This window comes from Pongo abelii, chromosome X, assembly GCF_028885655.2.
Source record: "Pongo abelii isolate AG06213 chromosome X, NHGRI_mPonAbe1-v2.0_pri, whole genome shotgun sequence".
In the NCBI taxonomy this organism is placed as follows: domain Eukaryota; kingdom Metazoa; phylum Chordata; class Mammalia; order Primates; family Hominidae; genus Pongo; species Pongo abelii.
Genome location: NC_072008.2, coordinates 48,491,736 through 48,501,733, shown reverse-complemented (window position 1 = coordinate 48,501,733; position 9,998 = coordinate 48,491,736). Strand labels below are relative to the sequence as shown.

Sequence of the window (9,998 nt, the reverse complement as noted above, 5' to 3'; positions counted from 1 at the left end):
TCTGCAGGAGGGGCAGAAAGGAAGCAACCAAATTGCTGTTCAGGCGGTAGTTCCCTCTATGTGACTGCTAATACAGCATTAGGTTGTTTGTTTTTTATTGGGGTGTTTCTGCTCCCAATAAATCATGCCACATTTACTTACATGTGCCCTCTTATCTATCCCTTTCCCTTTTTTTTCCTCCTTCTTTCTGTGGGATTTTCTTTTTCCCTTTTGCTAACCCTCGTCGGGTTCCCAAGCTTACCCTGTCCGTGGTTTGCTCAGTTTTTTCCAAATTTGCAATGGCTTGTCCCACATCATATACATCTTGTTCCACTCCAGGCCTCAACAAAGACAGAAAAGGGCCCTGACATTCTCTTCATGCGTGCTGTAGCAATCTATTTCTCACTCTGGCAGTAAAAACTGCTATATCAGTTCCTGGCTTTCCTCATTCCTAATTCCCACAGAAGCCCCAGGGCCTCTTTGATTGACCACCGGCAGGTTGTCCCTCCTGGTAATTCTTTTTCATTAGGCCAAGCCTCTCTCATAGCTAGAATAATCCATTCCATAAGGCTATTCTTCCTGAGTTATGAAGGCATTGCTGCAGGACCAGGTGGGTGATGATGTTAATCATTTTTCTCTGCTTGATTCCCAGCTAAAGAAAAACCCTGTGTCCCACAATTGGACCATCTAAGAGGTCAGTGGTTCCTTAGGTGGTTGTTTAAATGTCTCTGCAATCTTTAAGAGTTCTGTAGCAGTGAGATAGTGATAGTGAGAGTGATATACACTGATAGTGAGATTCTCCTGGATCGGCCAACTCCCATTTTGCTGGAGTTGTTCAGCTTTCACTTTCCTGTGCACGAGGGATGAGCTTGCCAATGATCTTCATTCCCCTCTTCAGCTATGACTTCTATGTCATCGAAATATTCCTCTCCACAACATTCCCAGGGATTCCAAATTTTCACATCCCAGTCGGGCTTAGTTATGACAGCTTTACTTTCTGGTCATTTCCATTTCATTCCCCCTAGGCGGACCAATCTATCTACATGCTAAGGTTTCAATTTTTGTTCTCTTGGTCGTCAATTTTCTTCATTATGTTGGATGCAAGGAGAAAAGTCAAAAGTCACGTGTCTTTTTCTTGTTGCAATTCCTTCCCTAGCCATTTAATTTTCGCCTCTGCTGCTAGCTGGGCCTCCAGTGCCAAATGAACAGCCCAGAGAAGTGGCCAGCCCACTGGATAGGTTATCCACCATCCTTCCCTATCGCAGTGCACTATATGGCTTTCAGTTAATAACTCCTTTTGAGTTTTCAGGATGTCCCATTACTCATGCGGAGGTCCACAAGCATCTAATAGAGGTTTCACACCACCCCACATAGATGTTGCTGGCCACTCTGGAGTTTCACACACAGATGCTTCATTCCCCTTACCCATTTCTTTTTTTTTTTCATATCAGATGAATAATGTGCTGATGTCATAACAAGGTTCGAGAAAGGCACATCTCACATAAGCACATGAACACCCAATCATCATGCTTAGGAACTACAAAAGGATCAATTTCTTAGTTCTTCAGCTCCTGCCTGGCTCAGCAAATGTTCCACAGTAGCTGGTATATGCAAACCCACCCCTAAAGGCCAAGGGAACTGAAAGGCAGAAGAATAAGGCTGACAAACCCAGTTCTCAGAAAGGAATATTTAATAGGGACTTAGGAATGCAAGCCATCTCAGGGAGCTCTAAGAGGGTGGAACCCCACACCCGCCCATCAGAAAGTATTCTTTCTATAGCATGCTTTTAGAGTAAAGACATGTCCAGCCAGTCTGGTCTTAGACTTGCTTGCCAAAACTCTGGAAAACTGGGGAGGCCGGGCACAGTGGCTCACACCTGTAATCCCAATACTTTGGGAGGCCGAGGCGGGCAAATCACTTGAGGTCAAGAGTTTGAGACCAGCCTGGCCAACATGGTGAAACCCTGTCTCTACTAAAAATGCAAAAATTAGCCAGGTGTGGGTGGCAGTTACCTGTAATCCCAGCTACTCTGGAGGCTGAGGCAGGAGAATTGCTTGAACCCAGGAGGCGAAGGTTGCAGTGAGCCAAGATTGCACCACTGCACTCCAGCCTAGGTGACAGAGTGAGACCCTGGAAGAGAAAGAAAGAGAGAGAGAGAGAGAGAGAGAGAAAGAAAGAAAGAAAGAGAGAGAGAGAGAGAGAAAGAGAGAAAGAGAAAGAGAAAGGAAAGAAAAGAAAAGAGAAAGAAAGAAAGAAAGAAAAAAAGAAAAGAAAGAAAGAAGGAAAGAAAACTGGGCAGATTAAATAAGCTTATTATTAAGGTTATCTATACTGCAGGAACTGTTTAAAAACCTTGCTGCAGAACACTTCGGTATGCAGGAGTCAAATATTGATCATGATGGTGGATTTGCTTCAAGATGGCACCATTTTTGCCATAAACTGGCTGTTTTCTTGCAGGTATATGGAACACACTTTACCTTTTTAAACCCTAAATTAAATAAAATAGTGAAGCTCCTCAATTTCTGGGTGATCCCACAACCATGCACTCAGGTGAATTCCCCCACCCTCTTCAATACATTACACCCAGGAAATCTAAGAAACACGGTCAGGCCTTTGGATACATTTACTGCAGAAGGGAACCGGAGCATGGAATCATGGGAATCCACCTCCCAGGGCCCAACACTTTCATCCTGAGCTTGCACATGAAACAATAATGAACAAGATTTTTACCTAAAGGGGATGGGTAGGAACATGGTGAAAAGGAGGGGATGGGAAGTAGGGATGAGCAGGGAGGAACACTTTTATTCTTTTGGTATAGTTTTGCCTCTTTTAGAAGCATAGTAATGTTTCACATATTCCAAAAATAGATACAGAAAAGTGAGGAAGTGGGTGAAAAAATAAATACGTTAAAATAAACTAGGGGGATCCAAAATGGAATGTAAATAGAAACAAAGGAACCTAAGCATATTACAAATGAATAACATAACCACACTAATGGACATGATGAAGAAAATAGCTAATCTGAGTAACTTTGGGAAACAGTTATTTTGACTGGATACTGTAAGACAAAAAGCAAAAATGACTGTATGCAAATATTGTACTTTTTTATTTTTATTTTTTAAATAGAGGTGGGGTCTCCCTATGTTGCCCAGGCTAATCTTGAACTCCTGTGCTCAAGTGGTCCTCCCACCTCGGCCTCCCAAAGTGCTTGGATTACAGGCATGAGCCACCATGCCCAGCCAAATTTTGTAATTTAGTTAGTGATTTTTTTTTTAACCCAGGGGTATGGTTAGGAATTCTGAGACTACTTTATGTGTATATGAGGATTGAGCAAATTAGTAAAATAGAGATAATGATAGCCATGTTTCTCACTGTCTGAGAAAGGCATTACAAATCTGGAAAGAAGGTAGGGCTAGAATAATCCTGAGACCTTGGACTGGAATCAGAGATGTCAGTATGAACCCAAGGTACATTCTGCAAAACAACCTGCCTATGTCCTTCAAAAAAGGCCAATGTCATAAAAGATGAAGAAAGGACAGATTAAGGGAGACTGAAGAGATGAGACAGGTAAATGCAAAGCAGAATCTGGACTGGATCCAGGAACAGAAAAAAAGTTATCTTTTGCTGTAAAGAGCATTATTGGGACTATTGGCACATTTTGAAAAGGTTTTGTTTTTGTTTTTTGAGACAGAGTTTCACTCTTGTCACCCAGGCTGGAGAGCAATGGCGTGATCTTGGCTCACTGCAACCTCTCTGCTTCCCGGTTCAAGCAATTCTCCTGTCTCAGCCTCCCAAGCAGCTGGGATCACAGGCACCCACCACCACACCCAGCTAATTTTTGCATTTTTAGTAGAGATGGGATTTCACCATGTTGGCCAGGCTGGTCTCCAACTCCTGACCTCAAGTGATCCACCCGCCTCGGCCTCCCAAAGTGCTGGGATTACAGGCTCAAGCCACCGCACCCGGCCTGAAAAGGTTTAAAGATTAGATAATTGTGCTGTATCAATGTTAATTTCTTGACTTTGATTATTATATTGTGGTTATATAAGGCAATGTCCTGTTTTCTCTGTTTTTCTTTAGCAAAAACACACTAGTATTTAGGGACATTTATTGTTTCTGTTTGTTTGTTTGTTTTTTGAGACAGAGTCTCACTCTGTTGCCCAGACTGGAGTACAGAGGCGTGATCTCAGCTTACTGCATCCTCCGCCTCCCAGGTTCAAGCAATCCCCCCACCTCAGCCTCCTGAGTAGCTGGGACCACAGGTGTATGCCACCACACCTGGCTAATTTTTTGTATTTTTGGTAGAGATGGGATTTTGCCATGTTGCCCAGGCTGGTCTCGAACTCCTCAGTTCAACTGATCATCCCACCTCGACCTCCCAAAATGCTGCAATTATAGGCCTAAGCCAGCTTGCCAGGCTGACATTTATTAGGGAACCTGCCCCGATATTCATGTAGGTTCTTTTCTATTTTCCTTAAGTGTCGGCCAGCTTGAGAAATAAAGGGACAGAGTACAAAAGAGAGAAATTTTAAAGCTGGGCGTCCGGGGGAGACATCACATGTCAGTAGGTTCCATGATGCCCCACAAGCCATAAAACCAGCAAGTTTTTATTAGGGAGTTTCAAAAGGGGAGGGAGTATATGAATAGGGTATGGGTCACAGACATCAAATACTTTACAAAGTAATAGAATATCATAAGGCAAGTGGAGGCAGGGTGAGATCACAGGACCACAGGACCGAGGCAAAATTAAAATTGCTAATGAAGTTTCGGGCACCATAGTCATTGATAACATCTTATCAGGAGATAGGGTTTTGAGAGCAACCGGTCTGACCAAAATTGTTAGGTGGGAATTTCCTCTTCCTAATAAGCCTGGGAGCGCTATGGGAGACTGGGGTTTATTTCACCCCTGCAGTCTCGACCATAAGACAGGCGCACCTGGGGGGGTCGTTCATAGGCCTATACCTCTAGGTGCATATTCTCTTTCTTAGGGATGTTCCTTGCTGAGAAAAAGAATTCAGCCATATTTCTCCCATTTGCTTTTGAAAGAAGAGAAACATGGCTCTGTTCCATCTGGCTCACTGGCGGTCAGAGTTTAAGGTTATCTCTCTTATTCCCTGAACAATTGCTGTTATCCTGTTCTTTTTTCAAGGTGCCCAGATTTCATATTGCTCAAACACACATGCTGTACAATTTATGCAGTTAACGCAATTATCACATGGTCCTGAGGTGACATACCTCCTCCTCAGCTGACAGGATTAAGAGATTAAAGTAAAGACAGGCATAGGAAATCACAAGGGTATTGATTGGAGAAGTGAGAAGTGTCTTTACAATTTATGTTTAGAGATTGCAGTAAAGACAGGCATAAGAAATTATAAAAGTATTAATTTGGGGAACTAATAAATGTCCATGAAATCTTCACAATTCACGTTCTTCTGCCATGGCTTCAGCCAGTCCCTCCATTTGGGGTCCCTGACTTCCTGCAACAGACATTTATATTTAAATGATTCAGAAAAAATTATGTATATATATATATAATATGCACACATATATATGTACATATATGTTATACATATGTAAAGAAAATGGGATAAAATAATCACATTTGGAGAATCTGGATGAAGGGTATATGAGAGTTCTTTGTACTATTTTTGCAACTTTTTCTGTAAGTTTGAAATTATTTCCAAATACAGCATTAAAATAAATGCAGAGTATTGGACCTCATCCTTGACTTATTGGATCAGAAGCTCTGGGTCTAGAGTCCAGGAGTATGCATGAAAGGCATTACTTACTGCATCAAAAATTTTTGTAAAGATTATTTTATCTTTTATTATTATTATTTTTACATTTTTTGTAGAAATGGGATCTCGCTAGTTTGCCCAGGCTGGTCTCCAATTCCTGGGCTCACGCTATCCTCCTGCCCTGGGCTCCCAAAGAGTTGGAATTATAGGCCTGAGCCACTGTGCTCTGCCTAAACATTTTATTTTTAAAAATTCCTGTGGACATGTCTGGAGAGAAGCATCAAAAAATTATTGAGAAGGGCTTTGATCATCATGAAAATTCTTAACTTCCAGGGGTCCTGTCATACCTAGTTTCCCACATATTTGAAAGAAGTCTTAAAGATGTACATAGCTACTGTATTAGTCTGCTCAGGTTGCCATAACAAAATACCATAGACTAGATGGCTTAAACAATAGAAATTTATTTTCTCACAGTTCTGGAGGCTGGAAAGTCCAAGATCAAGGTTTCAGAAAGGTTTGGTTTCTGGTGAAGCCTCTCTTTCTGGCTTGCCAATGGCTGCCTTCATGCAGTGTCATCACATGGCGGAGAGAGAATCTCTTGGGTCTCTTACACTTGTCTCCAGTCAGGGTTCCACCTTCTGATATCATTAACCTTAATCATCTTCTTATAGGCCGTATCTCCCATGCAGTCATGTAGGGTGTTAGGTCTTCAACATACAAATTTTGAGGGAACACAATTCAGTCCACAGCAGCTACTGTATAACACTGATGAAGTCTAGACATGATTGTGGCTTTAGTTAGGGCTACACAGCAGATTATGTGTCCTCTCTTCTCCACACTGAATCTAGGCCTTGGGTCACATTTCTGCCATCTGTGGCCTTCAGATCTGAGCCTTGATCTTGGTCCTTTGTTAACTCTTCCACTTTCACTGCCACTCAGGCCTGACCTTGCACCTGGTTCTCTGTTCAGTTTTCTCTCTTTCTTTCTTTCTTTTTTTTTTTTTTTGAGATGGAGTTCCACTCTGTCGCCCAGGCTGGAGTGCAGTGGTGTGATCTCTGCTCACTGCAACCTCCCCCTCCCGGTTTCAAGTGATTCTTATGCCTCAGCCTCCTGAGTACCTAGGATTACAGGCATGTGCCACCACACCTAGCTAATTTTTGTATTTTTAATAGAGATGGGGTTTCACCATGTTGGCCAGGCTGGTCTCAAACTCCTGACCTCAAGTGATCTGCCTCAGCCTCCCAAAGTGTTGGGATTACAGGCATGAGCCACTGTGCCTGGCCTGTTCAGTTTTCTCTTTATGCCTACTTCTGTTAATGCTTCCACCCCAATGCCCCACTTGTTGGGGTGTCTCTGTTAACTATTTCATCATCAACTCATTTCTAGCATGAAAACCAAACCTGACTTCTTTTTATTTTTCCTCCATCAATGCCTCTTCGGATCTGTGAATTAAATCCAGGTTTCTTAACACCATTAGTTTTCCCACTCTGATTTATATATTAAACCTAGAGCTCAGTTATAGATTTTAGCATTAATGTTCCTATTTTTTGACATTGAACCTGGCTGGCTGTTAAATTTTTTGGGGGGGGGTCTTGCTCTGTCACCCAGGCTGAAGTGCAGTAGCACAATCATAGCCTACTGCAGCCTCGAAGTCCTGGGCTCAAGTGATCCTCCTGCCTCAGTTTCTGGAGTAGCTGAGATTACAGGCATGTACCACTGCACCCAGCTAACTATTTTTTTTTTTTTTTTGTAGAGATGAGTTCTTGCTATGTTGCCCAGGTTGGTCTTGAACTCCTGGGCTCAAGAGATCCTCCTGCTTCAGCCTCCCAAAGTGCTGGGATTACAGGTGTGAGCCACTGCACCCAGCCCTATTAAGTCTTTAATCATCAATGACCCTCAGATTTTTTGTTTTGTTTTGTTTTGTTTTTTGAGACGGAGTCTCACTCTGTCACCAGGTGGGAGTGCAGTGGCACGATCTCGGCTCACTGCAACCTCTGCCTCCCGGGTTCAAGCAATTCTCCTGCCTCAGCCTCCCGAGTAGCTGGGACTACAGGAGCGCACCACCATGCCCAGCTAATTTTTGTGTTTTTAGTAGAGACGGGATTTTAGCGTGTTGGCCAGGATGGTCTCGATCTCTTGACCTTGTCATCTGCCCACCTCGGCCTTCCAAAGTGTTGGGATTACAGGCATGAGCCACTGCACCCAGCCGACCCTCAGTTTTAACCTCAAACCTGTTAATTATTCCACTATCAATGTGTCTATATTGTAGATCTTAAACCTGGGCCTCTGTTAACATTTTTTTTTTTAACCACCAGTGCTCCTGGGGCTTTGATCCAGAGCTCAGGATCTCTGTTGAGATTCCATCAATTTCCTTTGAAATTTGAACTTTGACTTGGAATTTCCTTTAACTTTGAACTCAGGCCCTTGATGCAATTCTGACATAACAGCCTGGACCCCTCATCTAGGCCCATCCTATGTGAACTTAAATCTGATTCAAACCATTGATCGTTTCTCTTGTTAATACCCTATGCTTCAATCAAATCTTCCACCCCCATTGGCCCTCTGGTTTGACTTAAACATTGGGCATTGTGGTAGACAGATTAATAGTCCCCCAAAGATATCCCTCTCCCAACCCCTAGAACCTGTGAATATGTTACCTTACATGGCAAAAGGAACTTTGCGGATGTGATTAAGAATTTTAAGATGAGATTTTCCTGGATTATCTAGATGGGCCCAATGTAATCAAGGGTCCTTATAAGAGGGAGGGAGTGCTTTGGGAGGCTGAGTTGGGAGGATTGCTTGAGGCCAGGAGTTGGAGTCCAGCCTGGGCAACCTAGCAAGACCCTGTCTCTACCAAAAGTTAAAAAATGGCCAGGCGTGGTGGTTCATGCCTGTAATCTCAGCACTTTGGGAGGCTGAGGTGGGCAGATCACGAGGTCAGGAGATCAAGACCATCCTGGCTAACATGGTGAAACCCCGTCTCTACTAAAAATACAAAAAATTAGCTGGACGTTGAGGCGGGCACCTGTAGTCCCAGCTACTCAGGAGGCTCAGGCAAGAGAATGGTGTGAACCCGGGAGGCAGAGCTTGCAGTGAGCCGAGATTGCGCCACTGCACTCCAGCCTGGGCGACAGAGCAAAACTCCGTCTAAAAAAAAAAAGAAAAGTTAAAAAATTAGCGGGGCATGGTGGCGTGTGCCTGTAGTCCTAGCTACTCCAGAGGCAGAGGTGAGAGAATCGCTTGAGCCCCGAAGTTAAAGGTTACAGTGTCTGATCACACCACAGCACTCCAGCCTGGGTGACAGAGCAAGATCCTGTCTGTCTCTCTCTGTCTCTCTCTCTCCATATATATATATATATATATAATATATATATATATATATAATATATATATATAATATATATATACACATAAAACAGGGAAGGAGAAGGGTTTGAGTTAGAGAAGGAGATGTGATGATGGAAGCAGGTTACCATCAGAGAGTGATGTGAAGATGCTACACTGTCAGCTTTGAAGATGGAGGAAGGGACCATGAGTCAAGGAATACAGGTGGCTTCTAGCAGAGGCTAGATAAAGCAAATAAATGGATTTTCTCCTAGAGTCTCTGTAGGGAGTGCCCAGTGAAACCCATATCATATTTCTGACCTGTAGGACTGTAAGATAATAAATTTGTGTTGTTTTGAGCAAGTAAGTCTGTGATAATTTGCTATAGCAGCAATAGGAAATAAATACAGGCATCTTTGAAATACCCCACCATTGATGCCCATCTGGTCTATACTCAAACCATGTCCTTCTTAACTCTTCCACCACCCCTATCCCTCTGACCTCACCTCAAACCCCAGCTGTTGTTAGCAATTCCACCATCAAAGTCTCTTATCTGTGCTCTCCAACCTGGGCTTCTATTAACTCTTCCAACCTAAATCAACCCTTAATTTTACCTTGAACTGGGGAATCTGTTATCCATTCCACTATTAACGGGTTTGGATCTAGAGAGAGAATTCAGGGCTTTGAGGGTGGAAAATTAACAATCCTGGGTCTTTGTGTTAAGCTTGAGGTTCTGTTCACTTTTCCATCACCAGGGCAATTTACATGTGAATCTTTTTGCATGTCTGTTAACTGTTTCCCCATTACTGCCCCTCAGTTCTTGCTCACTGCAACCTCCGCCTCCCAGGTTCTAGTGATTCTCATGCCTCAGCCACCCAAGCAGCTGGAATTACAGGCATGCACCACCACGTCTGGGTAATTTTCGTATTTTTAGTAGAGACAGGTTTTCGCCATGTT

The 9,998-nt window shown here is 43.1% G+C and overlaps 1 non-coding gene across 1 annotated transcript; it reads right to left on the bottom strand.

Moving 5' to 3' along the window:
- Nucleotides 1–1,424: 1,424 nt before the first annotated feature.
- On the bottom strand, nt 1,425–1,528 carry LOC112131189 (small nucleolar RNA U13). The gene has a single exon (XR_002913323.1). It is a non-coding gene; the product is annotated as a small nucleolar RNA U13 (small nucleolar RNA).
- Nucleotides 1,529–9,998: the final 8,470 nt, after the last annotated feature.